The 23,089-nt window shown below is 39.2% G+C and overlaps 1 long non-coding RNA gene across 1 annotated transcript in view; it reads left to right on the forward strand.

Moving 5' to 3' along the window:
- LOC309613941 overlaps nucleotides 1–22,815 on the forward strand; it is a 211,744-nt gene extending 188,929 nt beyond the window's left edge. The window contains exon 2 of the long non-coding RNA XR_014235950.1: nucleotides 6,226–22,815. This is a non-coding gene — a long non-coding RNA (uncharacterized lncRNA). The remainder of the gene's footprint in view (nucleotides 1–6,225) is intronic.
- The last annotated feature ends 274 nt before the right edge of the window (nucleotides 22,816–23,089 follow it).

The following is a 23,089-nucleotide window of genomic DNA, read 5'->3' on the forward strand; positions in this document are numbered from 1 at the left end:
CAACTTCCAACAGCAATGACCCAAAGGGAAATCATGGAATTAGAAATCATAAACTTTAGAACCCCTGGGAAGCCCCAAGTGGAAAACATTTTTGTTAGAAAGTTATTCACCACTTGGCCATGAAGTCTGTTATATTGTTAGAGTGCTTTGGCCACGTTCAATCTGGAATTCAGAATCTTCTGTCGTAGCCCAAGCTACATACCTTGAGCCTGTTTTACAAACCTGTAGATAACCAACATCAACCTACAAAATTTTCACTATACATACTAAGACAAGAGCAACATGTCTCCTCTGACTGATTTGAAGGAGGATTCAAAGCCAAACAACAATGGAGAGGCAAAGTAATGGGACTAGCTAGTGCAAGATGTGGTACAGAAGTGGTATCAATTGGAAGTGATAGATGCCTGGGATGAGAATATGTTGACATTTGGGACAAGGATATTAAGGACACTAGGAATTTGGGGGTTGCTTCTGCATATGGAAGGGGATTCATTCAAGAAACACTGGAGATATTCAAGATGGCAGAGGAGTAGGTGGACGTGGAGTTCACCTCTCTCCATGGATACATCAGGAATACCGGCTGAAAACTAGCAGAAGAACTTGGACACCAGAAAGGACTATAAAGATCCCTTCATAACTAGTATCAAGAGATCAACTTTCAAGTGCTCAGATTCTTTATTTTGCCTGATAAACCTGCTGTAGAAGATCATTTTTGAAGGACCTTCAAATGGCAGAGGAGTAAGACATGGAGATCACCTTCCTTTCCACAAATACATCAAAAATACATCTACATGTGGAACAACTCCTACAGAACACCTACTGAATGCTGGCAGAAGACCTCAGACTTCCCAAAAGTCAAGAAACTCCCCCACGTACCTGGGTAGGGCAAAAGAAAAAAGAAAAAACAGAGACAAAAGAATAGGGACGAGACCTACACATCTGGGAGGGAGCTGTGAAGGAGGAAAAGTTTCCACATACTAGGAAGCCCCTTCACTTGTGGAAACAGGGGGTGGGTGGGGAGGGGAAGATTTGGAGCCATGGAGGAGAGTGCAGCAACAGGGGTGCAGAGGGCAAAGAGGAGAGATACTTGCACAGAAGATCAGTGCCAACCAGCATCACCAGCCTGAGAGGCTTGTTTGCTCACCCGCTGGGGCAGGTGGGGCCTGGGAGCTGAGGATCGGGCTTCGGAGTTCAGATCCCAGGGAGAGGACTTCGTGAACACAGCCTGTAGGGGGCTAGTGCACCAAAGCTAACTGGGAAGGAGTCCGGTAAAAAGTCTGGAACTGCCTAAGAGTCAAGAGACCATTGTTTCGGGGTGGGCGAGGAGAGGGGATTCAGAACACCACCTAAACAAGCTTCAGAACACCACCTAAATAAGCTTCAAAGATGGACGTGGGCCGTGGCTATCAGCGTGGACACCAGAGAGTGGCATGAAATGCTAAGGTTGCTGCTTCAGCCACCAAAAAGCCTGTGTGCAAGCACAGGTCACTATCCACAACCTTCCCAGGACCTTGTGCAGCCCACCACTGCCAGGGTCCCATGATCAAGAGACAACTTCCCCAGGAGAACACACTGCACGCTTCAGGCTATTGCAACATCACATCAGCCTCTGCCGCAGCAGGCTCTCTCCGCGTTCCGTACCCCTCCCTCCCCCTAGCCTGAGTGAGCCAGAACCCCCTACTCAGCCGCTCCTTTAACCCCCTCCTGTCTGGACAAAGAACAGACGCCAGAGGGCGACCTACATGCAGAGGCGGGGCCAAATCCAAAGCTGAACCCAGGAGCTGTGCGAACAAAGAAAAGAAAGGGCAGTTTCTCCATGCAGGCTCAGGAGCAGCGGATTAAATCTCTACAATCAACTTGCTGGACCCTGCATCTATGGAATACCTGAATAGACAACAAATAATCCCAAAATTGAGGCAGTGGACTTTGGGAGCAACTGTAGACTTGGGGTTTGCTGTATACAACTGACCAGTTTCTGATTTTTATGTTTATCTTAGTATAGTTTTGAGCACTTGTTATCATTGGTGGATTTGTTTATTGGTTTGGTTGCTGTCTTTTTCTTTTATTACTTTTAAAATTTTTTTATTTTAATAATTTAAAATTTTTTTCATTTTAATAACTTTATTTTATTGTATTTTCTTTCTTTCTTTCTCTTCTCACTTTTCTTCTGAGCCATGTGTCTGGCAGGGTCTTAGTGCTCTGGCTGGGTGTCAGGCATGAGCCTCTGAGGTGGGAGAGCCGAATTCAGGACATTGGTCCACCAGAGACCACCTGGTACCATGTAATATCAATTGGTGAAAGCTCTCCCAGAGAGCTCTGTCTCAACGCTAAGACCCAGCTTCACTAAACATCCAGCAAGCTCCAGTGCTGGACACCACATGCCAAACAACCAGCAAGACAGGAATACAACCCCACCCATTAGCAGAGGGGCTGCCTAAAATAATAATAAGTTCACAGACACCCCAAAGCACACCACCGGATGTGGTCCTGCCCACCAGAAAGACAAGATCCAGCCTCATCCACCAGAACACAGGCACCAGTCCTCTCCACCAGGAAGCCTATACAACCCACTGAACCAACCTTACCAACTGGGGGCAGACACCAAAAACAATGGGAACTACGAACCTGCAGACTGCAAAATGGAGACCCCAAAACAGAGTAAGTGAAGCAAAATGAGAAAACAGAGAAATACACAGCAGATGAAGGAGAAAAGTAAAAACCCACCACACCAAAAAATGGAAGGGGAAATAGGGAAGTTTGTAGCAATACAATCCTATCTCAAGAGACAAGAAAAATCTCAAATAAACAACTTAATCTTACACCTAAAGCAATTAGAGAAAGAGAAAAAACAACAACAACAAAGTTAGCAGAAGAAAAGAAATCATAAAGATCAGGTAAGAAATAAATGAAAAAGAAATGAAGAAAACAATAGCAAAGATCAACAAATCTAAAAGCTGGTTCTTTGAGAAGATAAACAAAATTGAAAAATCATTAGATAAACTCATCAAGAAAAAAAGGGAGAGGACTCAAATCAATAAAATTAGAAATGAAACATTAGAAGCAACAACTGACACTGCAGGAATGCAAAGGTCCATGAGAGATTATTACAAGCAAGTATATGCCAATAAAATGGACACCTGGAAGAAATGGACAAATTCTTAGAAAAGCACAACCTTCTGGGACTGAATCAGGAAGAAATACATAATATAAACTGACAAATCACTAGCACTGAAATTGAAACTGTGATTAAAAATCTTCCAACAAACAAAAGCCCAGGACCAGATGGCTTCACAGGTGAATTCTAGCAAATATTTAGAGAAGAGCTAACACCTATGCTTCTCAAACTCTTCCAAAATATAGCAGAGGGAGGAACACTCCCCAACTCATTCTACGAGGCCACCATCACCCTGATACCAAAACAGGACAAACATGTCACAAAAAGAAAACTACAGACCAATATCTCTGATGAACATAGATGCAAAAATCCTCACCAAAATACTAGCAAACAGAATCCAACAGCACATTAAAAGGATCATACACCATGATCAAGTGGGGTTTATCCCAGGAATGCAAGGATTCTTCAATATATGCAAATCAATCAATGTGATACACCATATTAACAAATTGAAGGAGAAAAACCATATGATCATCTCAATAGATGCAGAAAAAGCTTTCAACAAAATTCAACACTGATTTATGATAAAAAAAACCTCCAGAAACTAGGCATAGAAGGAACATACCTCAACATAATAAAGGCCATATATGACAAATCCACAGCCAACATCATTCTCAATGGTGAAAAATTGAAACCATTTCCTCTAAGATCAGGAACAGGACAAGGTTGTCCACTCGCACCACTATTATTCAACATAGTTTTAGAAGTTTTAGCCTCAGTAATCAGAGAAGAAAAAGAAATAAAAGGAATCCAAATCAGAAAAGAAGTAAAGCTGTCACTGTTTGCAGATGACATGATACTATACATAGGGAATCCTAAAGATGCTACAGAAAACTACTAGAGCAAATCAATGAATTTGGTAAAGTAGCAGGATACAAAATTAATGCACAGGGGACTTCCCTGGTGGTGCAGTGGTTGGGAATCCGCCTGCCAATGCAGGGGACACGGGTTCTTTCCCTAGTTAGCGAAGATCCCACAGGCCACAGAGCAAATAAGCCCGTGTGCCACAACTACTAAAGCCTGTGCACCACAACTACTGAAGCCTGCGCAACTAGAGCCCGTGCTCGCAACAAGAGAAGCCACCGCAATGAGAAGCCCCTACACTGCAACTAAGCGGAACTAGAGAAAGCCCAGCAACAAAGACTCAATGCAGCCAAAATTAATTAATTAATTAAAGTTAAAAAAAAAAACCATTCAATAAAAAAAATTAACGCACAGAAGTCTCTTGCATTCCTATACACTAATGATGAAAAATTTGAAACAGAAATTAAGGAAACACTCCCATATACCATTGCAACAAAAAGAATAAAATACCTAGGAATAAAGCTACCTAAGGAGACAAAAGACCTGTATGTGGAAAATTATAAGATGCTGATGAAAGTAATTAAAGATAATACAAATACATGGAGAGATATACCATGTTTTTTGATTGAAAGATTCAACATTGTGAAAATGACTCTACTACCCAAAGCAATCTGCAGATTCAATGCAATCCCTATCAAACTACCAATGGCATTTTTCACAGAACTAGAACAAAAAATTTCACAATTTGTACAGAAACACAAAAGACCCCGAATAGCCAAAGCAATCTTGAGAAAGAAAAACGGAGCTGGAGGAATCAGGTTCCCTGACTTCAGACTATACTACAAAGCTACAGTAATCAAGACAGTATGGTACTGGCACAAAAACAAAAATATAGATCAATGGAACAGGATAGAAAGCTCAGAGATAAACCCATGCACATATGGTCACCTTATCTTTGATAAAGGAGGCAAGAATATACAATGGAGAAAAGACAGCCTCATCAATAAGTGGTGCTTGGAAAACTGGACAGCTACATGTAAAAGAATGAAATTAGAACACTTCCTAACACTGTACACAAAAATAAACTCAAAATGGATTAAAGACCTAAATGTAAGGCCAGACACTATCAAACTCTTAGAGGAAAACAGTGGTAGAACACCCTATGACATAAATCACAGCAAGATCCTTTTTGACCCAGCTCCTAGAGAAATGGAAATAAAAACACAAATAAACAAATGGGACCTAATGAAACTTAAAAGCTTTTGCACAGCAAAGGAAACCATAAACAAGATGAAAAGACACCCTGAGAATTGAAGAAAATATTTCCATATGAAGCAACTGACAAAGGATTAATCTGCAAATTATACAAGCAGCTCATGCAGCTCAATACCAAAAAACCAACAACCCAATAGAAAAATGGGCAGAAGACCTAAATAGACATTTCTCCAAAGAAGATATACAGATTGCCAACAAACACATGAAATGATGCTCAACATCATTAATCATTAGAGAAATGCAAATCAAAAGTACAATCAGGTATCACCTTACACCACTCAGAATGGCCATCATCAAAAAATCTACAAACAATAAATGCTGTAAAGAGTGTGGAGAAAAGGGAACCCTCTTGTACTGTTGGTGGGAATGTAAATTGATACAGCCACTATGGAGAACAGTTTGGAGGTTACTTAAAAATCTAAAAATAGAACTACCATACAACCCAGCAATCCCACTCCTGGGTGTATACCCTGAGAAAACCATAATTCTAAACGAGTCATGTACCACAATGTTCATTGCAGCACTATTTACAATGGCCAGGACATGGAAGTAACCTAAGTGTCCACCGACACATGAATGGATAAAGAAGATATGGCACCTATATACAATGGAATATTACTCAGCCATAAAAAGAAATGAAATTGAGTTATTTGTAGTGAAGTGGATGGACCTAGAGTCTGTCATGCAGACTGAAGTAAGTCAGAAAGGGAAAAACAAATATCATATGCTAACACATATATATGGAATCTAAATAAAGCAAAATGGTTGTGAAGAACCTAGGGGCCAGACAGGAATAAAGATGCAGCTGTAGAGAATGGACTTGTGGACACAGGGAGGGGGAAGTGTAAGCTGGGACGAAGTGAGAGAGTGGCATTGACGTATGTACAATATCAACTAAAATAGATAGCTAGTGGGAAGCAGCCACATAGCACAGCGAGATCAGCTCAGTGCTTTGTGACCACCTAGAGCAGTTGGATAGGGAAGGTGGGAGGGAGATGCAAGAGGGAGGGGATATGGGGATATATGTATACGCATAGCTGATTCACTTTGTTATACAGCAGAAGCTAACACAACATTGTGAAGAAATTATACTCCAATAAAAAAAAAAGAAAAGAAATCCTGGACTCTGCTGATGTTTTCCAGGTTCCCCAATGAGAAGCACCATCATGGTCGAGGTGACAGTCTGCCTTTACGATGGGGCATATTCATTATAAGGCTTTTCACCAGATCTGCACCATCCCTCTGAGCTGTCCTCATTCTCATACATGTTTAGTTTTCCAATGATTCTATGAGTTGAACCCCATTTTTACTCCTTTTTCCCTCCTCTCCATGATCTCGTTACCTGGGGAAGCCTGAGTCAGGACCACAAGGACAGCTAAGGCCAGGAACAAGAGTTTAATATATCCTGAGAGGGGTGAGGAACCATCCAGCAGCATACTGATTGTGCTAGGGAGGGTAGGTTTTCACTCTGTGCTTTATTGACTTGGGTAGGGCTGAGTCACGGACAATAAATCAGAGAAGGACAGAATGTTCCATCACCCAGGACATCAACCTATAGGTCAGCAATGTAAATTGATCATCCAGTATTCAGAGTCCTTCTCTTGACATCATCTGGGAAGGTGGAAGACATTAGCAGAGGACATACAAGTCCTACAAGTCTGTGGCATTGTGAAGAGAATGGACCCACTTTCCAAGAAGCCTTTCCCACTCCTCTCCTTGGGTAGTTGAGCCCCCTCCCTTATATTCTCACAGCCTCTCTGCTTCCTTTTTTCTGTCATAATGTTTATCATGATAAGTTGGAACTAAGTATTTTTCTAATTTATCTTCTCTATTGGATGACACTGGCAACTTTTACAGACCATGAGACCTCTGAAAGTAGGGACTGGCTGTGATTTCTTTACGTCCAGACTGTGCAGTGAACACTTGTTGAAAACAATGAATGAATAAATGCATTATGGTATTCACTTATAGCCACATAGATCTTAGAATTGGCATTTCTCAGCTAAGAAAATGCAGGCCCACAGAGTGGAAGAGAATTGTCTAGAGTTACACTATGGGCAAGAAAGAAAAGACTGAGAGCTCTCATAACCCAACTCGTAGTCCAGCTCTTTTTAACTCTGCATTTTTCTCCTTATTACCTACTCCAAATCCTTGATAATAGCAGTTTGGGACCTTTCTTGGACTCTGGCTCCGAAGAAGAGAGCAACAAAGATGGTAGAGAAGGGGGCCCTGCCTTGGCTCGATCAGGAAGTCTGTCTGTGAGTCCACTGGATTTTCTTTTTTGAGTCCTTGGTATGTCTTATGGTTATTTTACATCTTTTAATAGGTCCAGTGTTCTTCTATTATACTCTCTTCTTCGTGAAGTTAGCAGGTATTAGGGACAGTCTGATGGGGTTCATGAAGTCTTTTTCCCTTGATATCCAGAAAGCATGTTGTCCAGGAAAGCAGTGAGCACGGAGCCATCCACTGAATCTCCCTGTCTCTCAGTAACTATGATAAAAACTTTACATACTTGATCCCTTAGAATCCTCACAGGATCCCCGACAGGTAGATGCGATATGCTCAGGGTTACATAGTGTTCAGAGTGAAGTATGGATTTAGATCTGGTTTACCAGAGCATATGTTCTTTCTATCATCCCAGAGGATCAATGCCTGAGTAATGAAGGAAGAAGAGGCCTGTTTAACCTGAAAAGCAGTAATGGGCTGAAGAGAGTTATAATTGTTATCTTCTGAAAAGGCATGTTCTGTGCAAGCCTAGAGGGCAGAACTAAAAGTTTTGGGTGGAAACTGTGGGGGAGCAGGTTTAAGCTAATTGGAAAGACCTCTGATGATTGAAGTCATCCAGAAACAATTGGGCAGTCTGGGAGAAGTGGTGGCTCCCAATGTCCAAATGCTGCAAACTGAGTCTGTATGACCACTTCTCTCAGATTCTGTAGGAAGCACTGCTGTGTTCGCTGGATATGGATCTATTTACTAGGCACTGGGTCTAAAAGGAGAAGAGAGCAATGTCCTGCCACTCTGGTTAGGGAGACAGACAACAAACATATAATGCCAGATGGTGACAAGCACTATAAAGAAAAATAAAGCAGGATAAGGGATACAGAATAATACGATATATGGTGTGTGTGTGTATTTTGAACAGGTTGTCCAGGGAAGGACTCTCTGAGGAAGTGATATTGAGTAGAAAACTACATGTACTGAGGAAGTGAGCCACGTGGATATCTAGAATCTCCAGGCAGAGAGAACAGCAAGAGCAAAGGCTCTAAAGAAAGAAAGTGCTAGGTGTGTTAGGAAGAGCAAAAGTCAAGTGTACCTGCAGTAGAATGAGTGAGGGGATGAATAAAAGAAGCTAAAAATCATACAGGCAGGCAGAACTATAGTATGTCAGATCTTGCAGGGCTCTATCAAGGACTTTGTAATTTATTTGATATATGATAGGGAATTGTGACTTGCATTTTAAGAGATCATTTAAATCTGAAAGTTTGTTTTTGTCTTTTTGCCTGCAAGACATCACTTTCTCCATCTGTTAAAGGAAAGTATTTGGGCCAAACAAGTGTTTTCTGGAATGTGTCACTGCCCATGTCACTGGCAGTATGTGTTTTTCATAACTTTTATTTTAATGCTTATTTGAGAAAAAAAATCATTAGACCTTGATCTGGTGATTTTACAGATAACATCACTTAGGATGTGATCAAATACAGATTTAAGAAAATGGTCTGTTGGTTTCTATAAAAAATATTAAGTAAATAATTCTACAGCTTATAGATGATAATGCAAAAAAATTGTAAGATGATATATAAATGGCTAAAGTTTGGGCTACAAAATTGAAAAAGACCATTCTTTGGAAGAGAAAACTGAAGGCCAGAGAGGTCAGTCGACTTTCTGAAGGCCACACAGCTGGTAAGCCATGGAGTCAGGAATGGGACTTTAGGCCACCTGACTCCAAAGCCATTGCTCCACAACAGAGAATATTGTCTCACCAAACACATAAATCTTCTGGCTGTAATTATGTCTTTATTTATTTATTTTATTAATTTTTTATTTTGGAATTATTATAGATTAACAGGAAGTTGCAAAGATAGTAAAGAAATCCTGTGTACACTTTACCCAGTTTCCCCAAATATTACATTTTGAATAACTATAGTACAATGTCAAAGCAAGGAAACTGACATTGGTACAATATATATGTATATTTCAATGTCATTTTATCACAGGTGTTGATTAGTGTAAGCAATCAATATGCAAAACTATTCAATCACCACAAAGATTTTCTTCGTGCTGCCCCTTTATAGTAACACTCAACCACCTACTTCCTTAGCATCCTTAACCCCTGGCAACAAACTCTTTGTTCTCCATCTTTCTAATTTTGTCATTTTGAGAATGTTATATAAAAAGAATCATACAGAATATGACTTTTGAGATCACTGTGTATATCAATAGTTTGTTCCTTTTATTGCTGCATAGTATTCCATAGTATGGATGTACTGCAGTTTATCTAACCATTAACATATTGTAGAACATTTTGGTTGTTCCCAGATTTTGGTTATTACAAATAAAGCTGCTATGAACATTTGCATACAGGTTTGTTTGTGAACATATGTTTTCATTTCTCTGGATAAATGCCTAGGGGTTTGATTGATGGATTCCATGATATTTGTAAATTTAGCTTTTAAAAAAACTGCCAAACTATTTTTCAGAGTGCCTGCACCACTTAACATTCTCACCAGCAATGTGTGAGAGATTCAGTTTCTCCTCATCACTATGTGGTACTGTCATGGTTTTTAATTCTAGCTGTTGCAATAGATATGTAGTACTATCTCATCCTGATCTTAAATTGAATTTCCCTAATTGCTAGTGATGTTAAACATCTTTTCATGTACTTATTTGCCATCTACATATCATCTTTGGTGAAATGTCTTTTCATTTCCCCATTTTCTAAATGTTATAAACTCTATATATGAGTTATTTGTTGGATATTTTTTGTAAATAATATCTCTCAGTCTATGCTTTTTCTTTTAATCCATTTCATGCTTTTTTTATTCATTGCCGCACATAGTTATTTGTTTCTTTTTTGTGGTGAAAACAAGATCTACTCTTTTAGCAAATTTGAAGTATACAACATTGTTAACTATAGAAACATTATTGTACAATAGATCTTCAGCACTTATTCATCTTGCATAACTGAAACTTTGTACCACTGGCTGACATCTCCCCATTTCCCCCTCCACACAGACCCTGGTAACCACTATCTATTCTCGCCTTCTATGAGTTTAACTATCGAGATTCCACATACAAATGTAATCATGCAGTGTTTTTCTTTCTTCACCTGACTTTTTTAAGTTAGCATAATGTTTTTCAGGTCCATATATGTTGTCACAAAAGGCAGATTTCTTTCTTTTTAAAATGCTGATCAATATGCCACTGTGTGTGTGTGTGAGTGTGTGTGTATACATACATATATATGTCTTCTCTTTCCATTCACCTATCGACAGACAATTGGGTTGTTTCTATATCTTGACTATTGTGATAAATACTGCAATGAACATGAGAGTGCAAATATCTCTTCAAGATAGTGATTTTATTACATCCACAAGTGGGACTGCTGGATCATATGGTAGTTCTATTTTTAATTTTTTGAGGAAACTCCATACTGTTTTCCATAGTGGCTGTACAATATTTAATAATACTGTTTTCCATCCATGAACACAGAGTATCTTTCCATTTATTTGTGTCTTCAATTTCTTTCCACAGTGTTTTATAGGAAAAATATTCTCTGACATAAATCGTAGCAATGTTTTCTTAGGTCAGTCTCCCAAGGCAATAGAAATAAAAGAAAAAACAAACAAATGGGACCTAATCAAACTTATAGGCTTTCACACAGCAAAGAAAACCACAAACAAAACAAAAAGACAACTTATGGACTGGGAGAAAATATTTGCAAATGATGCAACTGACAAGGGCTTAGTTTGCAAAATATACAAACAGCTCAAACAACTCAAAAAAAAAAAACAAAACACCCAATCAAGAAGTGGGCAGAAGATCTAAGTAGACATTTCTCCAAAGAAGACATAAAGATGACCAATAGGCACATGAAAAGATGGTCAACATCACTAATTATCAGAGAAATGCAAATCAAAACTACAATGAGATTTCACTTCACACCCGTCAGAATGACCGTCATTAAAAAGTCCACGAACAATAAATGCTGGAGAGGATGTGGAGAAAAGGGAACACTTCTACACTGTTGGTGGGAATATAAATTTGTGCAACCACTATGGAGAACAGTGTGGAGGTTCCTTAAAGAACTAAAAATAGAGTTACCATATGATCCAGCAATCCCACTCTTGGGCATATATCCAGAAAAGATGAAAACTCTAATTCAAAAAGATACATGCACACCAAAGTTCATGACAGAAATATGTACAATAGCCAAGACATGGAAGGAACCTAAATGTCCAGCAACAGATGAATGGATAAAGAAATTGTGGTTCATATATACAATGAAATACTACTCAGCCATTAAAAAAGTAATGAAATAATGCCATTTGCAGCAACATGGGTGGACCTAGAGATTATTATACTAAGTGAAGTAAGTAAGACAGAGAAAGACAAAAATCATATTGATTTTGGATGCATGCAGCAGTGAGTAGTATCTGGAAGCGAGACCTTAGTTCCCTGATCAGGAGTCCTAATCACTAGACCACAGGGACCAGCAGCTAGGGCCTAAATCCCCAGTCCTTGCCTACCTTGACAAGAAAAAATTCTGATGAGGAGGCAGAAGGTAAAGAGAAAAGTAAAATGTTTATTGGAAAAGGAGAGTAGATGTGGAAAGATGCACGGGTGAACTCTGCGAGAGAGGCTCGAGAGTCACGCCTTTGGGAAGTTTAAATCCTTTATGAGGAGGCAGTTTTCTGGGTCTTTGTCTTCCCTCTGGCCAATCATCTTGTTTTGCCCACCTGGCTAATTTGTCTCAGGACCCTCCCCTAGGTGCACACGCACCCCTCAGCCAAGATGGATTTCAATGCGAAGGCATCTGGCAGAAAAGAAGCAAGACTTATTATGGCCTGGCATCCCCTGACTTTTGACCTCCAAGGAGGCTTTCTGTGCATGTGTAGTGTCTCCCTTGCCCCAAGGAGGGGAAATATGTGATCTCTTGATCCTTTACTCAAGCAGGGTTTAGCCCCTCTTTGTTCCTGCCATGACAGTTATCTTAAGGTGTCCATAGGGATGAAACCAGGCTATTTACCCTGTTTCTGTTGTTACTTCCATTTTGGAGAGCAAACAGGAGGCTGGTTGTAAATGCCTAACCTGGAACCCACCTATCTCTTGTCTTGGGCAATGCAAACAGGAGGCTAGTTTTAAGTGTCCATCCTGAAGCCCACATTTTTCCTGCCCCATGAAATGTAAACAGGAGGCCAGTTGTACATGCCTAACCTGGAACCCATCTATCTCCTGCCTCAATATGATGTCACTTATATATGGAACCCTAAATATGATACAAATGAACTTATTTATCAGACACATAGAAAACAAACGTACATAACTGAATCATTTTGCTGTACAACAGAAAATAACACCACATTGTGAATCAACTAGTTCAATTTTTAAAAATGTCTTATAGTGTTCAGGGTACAGGTCTTTCACCTCTTTGGTTAAATTCATTCCTAAGTATTTTATTCCCTTTGTTATAATTGTATATGAGACAGTCACTCATGGCTCTGCCCAACCATATACTAATTTCTATACTAAGTAGTTCTGCACACATTTATCATAAAGTAAAATGGTAGATCAAGGGGGAAACAAGTAATCAAATTATAATGTAAAAAAACATTTAAAATGCATATAATGGCTTTATATAGTAGATAAGTTTTCTTGAAGTCTATTCCTACCCCACACTGGCTTCTCCAAAAGTTACACATATTCACCCTGATGCTATTGCTATATATGTTACATAAATGGTATACTAAATGTAAATGCTCAATCAGGATCATTTTTCTCTAAGACAGCCTAGGCAAAAGGCCATGGGTGTAAACTATGAAATAAATGACTTAACAGCAGACTTGTGGTTGACCAAATCTACACATTTCAAAAATCATCAGAATTGTTCCATGACCAGCATCTGGCAAATAACCTCTGAACCCTTAAAATATCACACCTGAGAAACTGTCTTTGCATACCTGACTTGGACCATGCCAGATATTTTATCCTAACCATGTGATATACAGTGAATACCTGGTTTATATGATTTTAGGCTAAGCTGTATCAGTTTGAACTCTAGAAGCAGGATTTGAAGACAGGTAGCTAATTTCATGCATGTGAAATGATTGTGAAACCATGCCTACATGATTGATCCCCAATAAAAACCCTAGACACCAAGGGTCCAGTGAGCTTCCTTGGGTGGCGGCACTGTGCATATGTTATCACACATCATGGCTGGGAGAATTAAGCTGGGTCCATGTGGCCCTACTAGGAATCTTATACTTAGTTTCTTCTAGACTCCTTCTATGTCTTTTTCCTTTGCTGATTTCAGTCTGTATCCTTTAAAGGTAATAAATTGTACACATGAGCTTATCTAGGTTTGGTGAATCATCAAACCTGAGAGGTGATGGGGACACTCCAAAATACCTAGACATATGTAACAATGGAATAGAATTGAGAGTCTAGAAATGAATCTTAATGCTTATGTCAACTGATTTTCTCTAAGGGTTTCAAGACAATTCAATGAAGAAAGAATCATCTTTTTAATGAATAGAATTGAGAAAACTGGAGAACCACACACAAAAGAACAAATTAAGACTCCTGTGTTATATCATACACAAATTAAATTAACATGGATCAAAGAGCTAAATGTAGGAGTTAAAATTAAAACTCTCAGAAGAAAACACAAGAGTAAATCTTCATGATCTTGAATTAAGCAATGATTTTTTAGATATGACACCAAAAGCAAAACTGACAACAAAAGGAAGTTCATAGAAATTTAAAACTTACACATTAAAAGATACCATCAATAAAATGAAAAAGAAACCTAGAGAATGGAGGATATATATAAATATAAAATATGTCTAACATACCAAATCATATATCTAACATGGACAGCATAACTCTAGAGATGGGGTATTTCAGACTGGAGCTGGAAAAAGGAAGCAAATGAAAATACTGTTTTTAACATTTTATATGAAGTTAGCATCAATTTGGAGGTCAATTTCCATTAAGAGAATTGATGGATCATTAAGCTACAGGGGACCCAGAACAGCAATGACAAAAAGAAAGCAAAAGCAGAGTTTGGGGAAGATGGCAGAGGAGTAAGACATGGAGATCACCTTCTTCCCCACAGATACATCAAAAATATATCTACAGGTGGATGTGCATCAACTGCTACAGAACACCTACTGAATGCTGGCAGAAGACCTCAGACTTCCAAAAAGGCAAGAAAATCTCCACATAACTGGGTAGGGCAAAAGAAAAAAGGAAAAAAAAAGAGGCAAAGGAATTGGGATGGGACCTGTATCTCTGGGAGGGAGCTGTGAAGGAAGAAAAGTTTCCACACACTAGGAAACCCCCTCACTGGTGGGAACAAGGGAGAGTTTTGGAGCCTCAGAGGAGAGTGCAGCAACAGGCGTGCAGAGGGCAAAGCAGACAGAATCCTGCACAGAGGATTGGTGCCGACCAGCACTCCCCAGCCTGAAACACTTTTCTGCCTGCCAGGGCAGGTGGGGGCTGGGTCCTGAGGCTTGGGCTTCAGAGGTCAGACCCCAGGGAGAGGACTGTGGTTGACTGCATGAAGACAGCCTGAGGGGGTGAGTATGCCACAGCTGAGGGAGTCGGGGAAGAAGCCTGGGCCTGCCAGAGAGGCAAGGGACCATTGTTGTGGGGTGCACGAGGAGAGGGGCGGGCCTGCCATAGGAGTTTCTTGCTCCATGTGCTCAGGGATGGCAGGGCATTGTCTATATGAGCTCCAGGGGTGAGAGCAAGCTGTGGCCGCTATCTCAGACCCTAGAGGCAGGAGCAATGGATACCGCTGCCACTGCTGCCACGAAAGATCCTGTGAGCAAACACAGATCACTGTCTACACCTTCTGGGAGCCTGTGCAGCCCGCCAATGCGGAGGGTCCTGTGACCTGTGGCCAACTTCCCCAGGAGAGTGAACAGCTTGCCTCAGGCTGTTGCAACTTCCTGCTGGTCTCTGCTGTTGCAGGCACTCCCTACACATCCCAATTGTGGCTGCCATATCCCTCCCTCTCCCTGGCCTGAGTGAGCAAGTGAGCCCTAATCAGCCACTGCTTTTGCCCCCTCTCACCTAGGTGGGGAACAGACGCCTAAGGATGGCCCACATGCAGAGGCAGGGTCAAAACCAAAGTTGAAGTCCAGGGGCTGTGCGACCAAAGAAGAGAAAGGGAAATCTCTCTGTGCAGCCACAGGAGCAGTGGATTAAATCCCTGCAATTGGCTTGGTAAACCCTGCATCTCTGGAATATCTGAAGAGACAACGATTGTTCCCACAATTGAGGTTGTGGACTTTGAGGGCAACTGTGGACATTTGGGGCAAGTGCACGCAGGAATTGGGCCAGGTCAGAGGCTGAGCTGGCCCCACAGTGCCCACACCAGGTCCAGAGACCTACCTAGAATTTGTATTCTGGTTTTGATTTGTTTTCAGGTTTTGTTTTTGTTAGTTTAGTTTTTAGTGTTGATTTTCATTTTGGGGTTCGATTATTTGTTTGGTTGCTCTCTTCTTTTTTGTTTTCTCTCTGTGTGTGTGTGTGTGTGTGTGTGTGTTTCTTTGTGTGTTTTTGTCTGTTTGGTTTTGCTTTTACCATTTGTCTTTGGGTTTTGCTTGTCTTTTTGTTTTCTTCCTTCCCCCCACCTCCCAATTCTTCTGCACTGTTCGATTTGCAGGGTCTTGGTGCTCTGGACAGGGGTTGAGCCTGAGCCTCTGAGGTGGGAGAGCCAAGTCCAGGATGTTGGACTGCCAGAGAACTCCCGGTCCCTGGGAATATTAATTGGTGAGAGCTCACCTGGTCTCCATCTCAACACCAAGACCCGGCTCCACCCAATGGCCAGCAAACTCCAGTGCTGGATGCCTCAAACCAAACAACTAGCAAAACAGGAACACAACCCCACCCATTAGCAGATATGCTGCGTAAAGTCACACGAATCTCACAGACACCACAAAACACACCACCGGACATGTTCCTGCACATTAGAGGGAAAAGATCCAGCTCCACCCACCAGAACACAGGCAGCTGTCCCTCCACCACCACCAGGAAGCCTACACAAGTCACTGGATGAACCTCATCCACTGGAGGCTGACACAAGAAGTAAGAGGAACTACAACCCTGTAGACTGCGGAAAGGAGAGTCCCAAACACAGTAAGTTAAACAAAATGAGAAGACAGAGAAATATGCTGCAGATGAAGGAGCAAGATAAAAACCCACAAGACTAGACAAATGAAGAGTAAATAGGCAGTCTACCTGAAAAAGAATTGAGAGAAATGATAGTAAAGATGATCCAAAATCTCAGAAATAGAATAGAGAAAATAAAAGAAACGTTTAACAAGGACCTAGAAGAACTAAAGAGCAAACAGTGATGAACAACACAATAATTGAAATCAAAAATACTATAGAAGGAATCAATACCAGAATAACTGAGGCAGAAGAACAGATAAGTGAGCTTGAGGATAGAATGGTGGAAACACCTGCTGTGGAGCAGAATAAAGAAAAAAGAATGAAAAGAACTGAGGACAGTCTCAGAGACTTATGGGACAACATTAAATGCACCAACATTCGAATTATAGGGATCCCAGAAGAAGAAGAGAAAGAGAAGGGGTCTGAGAAATATTTGAAGAGATAAGAGCTGAAAAATACCCTAACATGGGAAAGGAAATTGTGAAACAAGTCCAGGAAGCACACAGAGTCCCATACAGGATAAGCACAAGGAGAAACACACCAAGACACATATTAATCGACCTAACAAAAATTAAATACAAAGAAAAAATATTAAAAGCAGCAAGGGAAGGCAAAAAATTACATACAAGGGAATCCCCATAAGGTTGTCAGCTGATTGTTCAGCAGAAACTCTGCAGGCCAGAGGGAGTGGCAGGATTTATTTAAAGTGATGAAAGGGTAAAAGCTACAACCAAGATTACTCTACCCAGCAAGGATCTCATTCAGATTCGATGGAGAAATAAAAAACCTTACAGACAAGTGAAAGCTAAGAGAATTCAGCACCACCAAACCAGCTCTACAACAAATGCTAAAGTAACTTCTCTAAGTGGAAAACACAAGAGGAAGAAAAAGACCTACAAAAATAAACCCAAAACAATTAAGAAAATGGTAATAGGAACATACATGTTGATAATTACCTTAAATGTGAATGGATTAAACACTCCAACCAAAAGACACAGACTGGCTGAATGGATACAAAAACAAGACCCATATATATGCTGTCAACAAGAGACCCACTTCAGACCTAGGGACACATACAAACCGAAAATGAGGGGATGGAAAAAGTTATTCCATGCAAATGGAAATCAAAAGAAAGCTGGAGTAGCAATTATCATATTAGATAAAATAGACTTTAAAGTAAAGAATGTTACAAGAGAGAAGGAAGGACACTGCATAATGATCAAGGGACAAACCCAAGAGGAAGATATAACAATTATAAATATATATGCACCCAACATAGGAGCACCTCAATACATAAGGCAACTGCTAACAGCTGTAAAAGAGGAAATCGACAGTAACACAATAATAGTGAGGGGCTTTAACACCTCACATACACCAATGGACAGAACTTCCAGACAGAAAATTAATAAGGAAACACAAGCTTTAAATGACACAATGGTTCAGATAGATTTAAGAGATATTTATAGGACATTCCATCTGAATACAGCACATTACACTTTCTTCTTAAGAGCACATGGAACATTCTCCAGTATAGATCACATCTTGGGTCACAAATCAAGCCTTGGTAAATTTAAGAAAATTGAAATCATATCAAGCACCTTTTCCGACCACAATGCTATGAGATTACAAATCTATTACAGGGAAAAAACTGTAAAAAACACAAACACATGGAGGCCAAACAATATGCTACTAAATAACCAAGAGATTACTGAAGAAACCAAAGAGGAAATCAAAACATACCTAGAGACAAATGACAACGAAAACACAACGACCCAAAACCTATGGGACACAGCAAAAGCAGTTCAAAGAGGGAAGTTTATAGCAATGCAATCCTACCTCAAGAAACAAGTAAAATCTCAACTAAACATCCAACCTTACACCTAAAGGAACTAGGGAAAGCAGAATTTTTTTAAAAAACCCAAAAATTAGTAGAAGGAAAGAAACCATAAAGTTCAGAGCAGAAAAAAATAAAATAGAAACAAAGAAAACAATACCAAAGATCAATAAAACTAAAAGCTGGTTCTTTGAAAAGATAAACAAAATTGATAAACCTTTAACCACACTCATCAAGAAAAAGAGGGAGAGGACTCAAATCAGTAAAAAAGGAAATGAAAACTGAGAAGTTACAATGGACACTGCAGAAATACAAAAGATCATAAGAGACTACTACAAGCAACTCTATGCCAATAAAATAGACAACCTGGAAGAAATGGACAAATTCTTAGAAAATATAACCTTCCAAGACTGAACCAGAAAGAAATAGAAAATATGAACAGACCAATCACAAGTAATGAAATTGAAACTGTGTTTAACAATCTTCCAACAAACAAAAGTCCATGACCAGATGGCTTCACAGGTGAATTCTATCAAACATTTAGAGAAGAGCTAACACCCATCATTCTCAAACTCTTCCAAAAAATTGCAGAGGAAGGAACACTGCCAAACTTATTCAATGAGGCCACCATCACTCTGACACCACAACTAGACAAAGATATCACAAAAAAGGAAAATTACAGACCAATATCACTGATGAATACAGACACAAAAATACTAGCAAACAGAATCCAACAACACACTAAAAAGAATAAAACATGATCAAGTGGGATTTATGCCAAGGATGCAAGGATTCTCCAAAATATGCAAATCAATCAATGCGATACACCATATTAACAAATTGAAGAATACAAACCATATGATCATCTCAATAGATGCAGGAAAAGCTTTTGACAAAGTTCAACGACTTATGATTAAAAACTCTACAGAAAGTGGGCATAGAGGGAAGCTACCTCAACATAATAAAGGCTGTATATGACAAACCCACAACAAACATCATTCTCAATGGTGAAAAATGGAAAGAATTTCCACTAAGATCAGGAACAAGACTAGGATGTCCACTCTTGCCACTATTATTCAACATAGCTTTGGAAGTCCTAACTGCACAAATCAGAGAAGAAAAAGAAATAAAAGGAATACAAATTGGAAAGGAAGAAGTAAAACTATCAGAGCAGATGACATGATACTACACAAAGAAAATCCTAAAGATGCCACCAGAAAACTACTAGAACTAATCAATGATTTGGTAAAGTTGAAGGATACAAAATTAATGCACAGAAATCTCTTGTGCTCCTATACACTAACAACAATATATCAAAAGGAGAAATTAAAGAAACAACCCCATTTACCACTTCAACAAAAAGAATAAAATACCTAGGAATAAACCTACCTAAGGATGTAAAAGACCTGTATTCAGAAAACTATAAGACACTGATGAAAGAAATCAAAGATGACACAAAGAGATGGTGAGATATACCATAAAATCCAATCTTCTTGGATTAGAAGAATCAAGATTATGAAACTGACTATACTACCCAAAGCAATCTACAGATTCATTGCAATCCCTATCAAATTACCAATGGCATTTTTTACAGAACTAGAACAAAAAATCTTAAAATTTGTATGGAAACACAAAAGACCCTGAATAGCCAAAGCAATCTTGAGGAAAAAAAAAAAATGGAGCTGGAGGAATCAGGCTCCCTGACTTCAGACTATACTACAAAGTTACAGTAATCATGACAATATGGTACTGGCACAAAAACAGAAAAATAGATCAATGGAACAGGATAGAAAGCCGAGAGATAAACCCACACACATATGGTCAACTAGTCAATGATAATGGAGGTAAGAATATACAATGGAGAAGAGACAGCCTCTTCAATAAGTGGTGCTGGGAAAACAGGACAGCTACATGTAAAAGAATGAAATTAGAACACTCCCTAACACCATACACAAAAATAAACTCAAAATGAATCGAAGACCTAAATGTGAGAGCGGACACTATAAAATTCTTAGAGGAAAACATAGGAAGAACCCTCTTTGACATAAATCACAGCACGATCTTTTTTGACCCACCTCCTAGAGAAGTGGAAATAAAAACAAAAATAAACAAATGGGAGCTAATGAAACTTAAAAGCTTTTGCACAGCAAAGGAAACCATAAACAAGACGAAAAGATAACCCTCAAAATGGGAGAAGATATTCGCAAATGAATCAATGGACAATGGTTTAATCTCCAAAATTTACAAGCAGCTCATGAAGCTCAATATCAAAACAAACAAACAAACAAACAACACAATCAAAAACTGGGTGGAAGACCTAAATAGAGATTTCTCAAAAGAAGACATACAGATGGTCAAGAGACACATGAAAAGATGCTCAATATCACTAATTATTAGAGAAATGCAGATCAAAACTACAATGAGGTATCACCTCACACCAGTCAGGATGGCCATCATCAAAAAATCTACAAACAATAAATGTTGGAGAGGGTGTTGAGAAAAGGGGAACCTCTTGCACTGTTGGTTTGAATGTAAATTCATACAGCCACTATGGAGAACAGTATGGAGTTTCCTTAAAAAGCTAAAAATAGAACTACCATATGACCCAGCAACCCCACTACTGGGCATATACCCTGAGAAAACCATAATTCAAAAAGAGTCATGTACCCCAATGTTCATTGCAGCACTATTTACAATAACCAGGACATGGAAGCAACCTAAGTGTCCATCAATAGATGAATGGATAAAGCAGATGTGGCACATATATACAATGTAATATACTCAGCCATAAAAAGAAACGAAATTGAGTTATTTGTAGTGAGGTGGATGGACCTGGAGACTGTCATACAGAGTGAAGTAAGTCAGAAAGAGAAAATTAAATACCGTATGCTAACACATATATATGGATTTTTAAAAAAAGGTTCTGAAGAACCTAGGGGCAGGACAGGAATAAAGACACAGACGTAGAGAATGGACTTGAGCACATGGGGAGGGAGAAGGGTAAGCTGGGACAAAGTGAGAGAGTGGCATGGACTTATATATACTCCCAAATGTAAAATAGATAGTTAGTGGGAAGCAGCTGCATAGCACAGGGAGATCAGCTCGGTGCTTTGTGACCACCTAGAGGGGTAGGATAGGGAGCATGGGAGGGAGACGCAAGAGGGAGGACGTATGGGGATATATGTATATGTATAGCTGATTCACTTTGTTATAAAGCAGAAAGTAACACACCATTATAAAGCAATTATACTCCAATAAATATGTTAGAAAACAAACATGAATTATTGCTATAGTAATGAAAAACAATGAATGTTATTTTTGATTAAAAATACTAAAGCAAAAAAAAATTTAAATAGATTTACCATATGACCCAGCAATCCCCCTACTGGGCATATACCCAGAGAGAACCATAATTCAAACATACACATTCACCCCAGTGTTCATTGCAGCACTATTTACAACAGTCAGGTCATGGAAGCAACCTAAATGCCCACTGACAGACAAATGGATAAAGAAGACGTGGTACAGATACCACCATATTCAATGGACTATTACTCAGCCATAAAAAGGAACAAAACTGGGTCATTTATAGAGACGTGGATGGACCTAATGACTGTCATACAGAGTGAAGTAAGTCAGAAAAAGGAAAATAAATATCATTTCTTAACTTATATATGTGGAATCTAAAAAAATGGTACAGATTACCCTGTTTGCAAGGCAGAAATAGAGACACAGACGTAGAGAACAAACATATGGACACCAAGGTGGGAAAGGGGGGTTGGGATGAATTGGGAGATTGAGATAGACATATATTCGTTAATATGTATAAAATAGATAACTAATGAGAACCTGCTGTATAGCACAGGGAACTCCACTTCGCTGTACAGTAGAAACAAACACAACATTGTAAAACAACAATACCCCAATAAAAGAAAAAGAACAACTTTGAATCCTCACAAGACCCCTGAAAAGTAGATACTGTTCCAACTTTAGAGATGAGAAAACTGAGGCTCAGATAGGTGTGTAACTCGCCCAAATTAGGTCACTTCTAAGTGGTAGACTTGAAAGTCAAAGTCATATCTGTTTAATTTCATCTGTGCTCTTCCTCCCTGTGCTTTCCCTTTTCTTCTGTTCTCTGTCTTGTCCTTTATAACCATGTGGTCCTGAACAAGTTTCTTCTGTCTGAGTTTAGATTAAAAATTAGCAGTTCACATAGGTATAATAAACATTTATTAAAAAATAATTTAAGAAAAGAAAGCAAAAGCTATCATGCTGCATGATGGTGAAACCTATAATCATGGAAATGGAATATACAGGAATTTTTTTTTTTAAACATAATGATCAGAGTATTGGAAAAACAATCATCAGTCCGAACCAGGTAATGTTTGAAGCCTAACTTTTTGAATTTTTTGGATTTTCAGAGTGTGTTTTTTCTAACACAATTTTAAATTGAGACATAAAATATTTTATCATAAATTTATATAATAAGATGCTGTGATTACTTGTGTGTTATAAAAATTGACATGTAAAAAATTACAATTTAAATTTTCAATTCAATCTGAATGCATCGAATTTGTTATTGACAGTAATCCATTTAATAA

The sequence above is a fragment of the Balaenoptera borealis genome, assembly GCF_965194805.1.
Source record: "Balaenoptera borealis genome assembly, chromosome: 16".
In the NCBI taxonomy this organism is placed as follows: domain Eukaryota; kingdom Metazoa; phylum Chordata; class Mammalia; order Artiodactyla; family Balaenopteridae; genus Balaenoptera; species Balaenoptera borealis.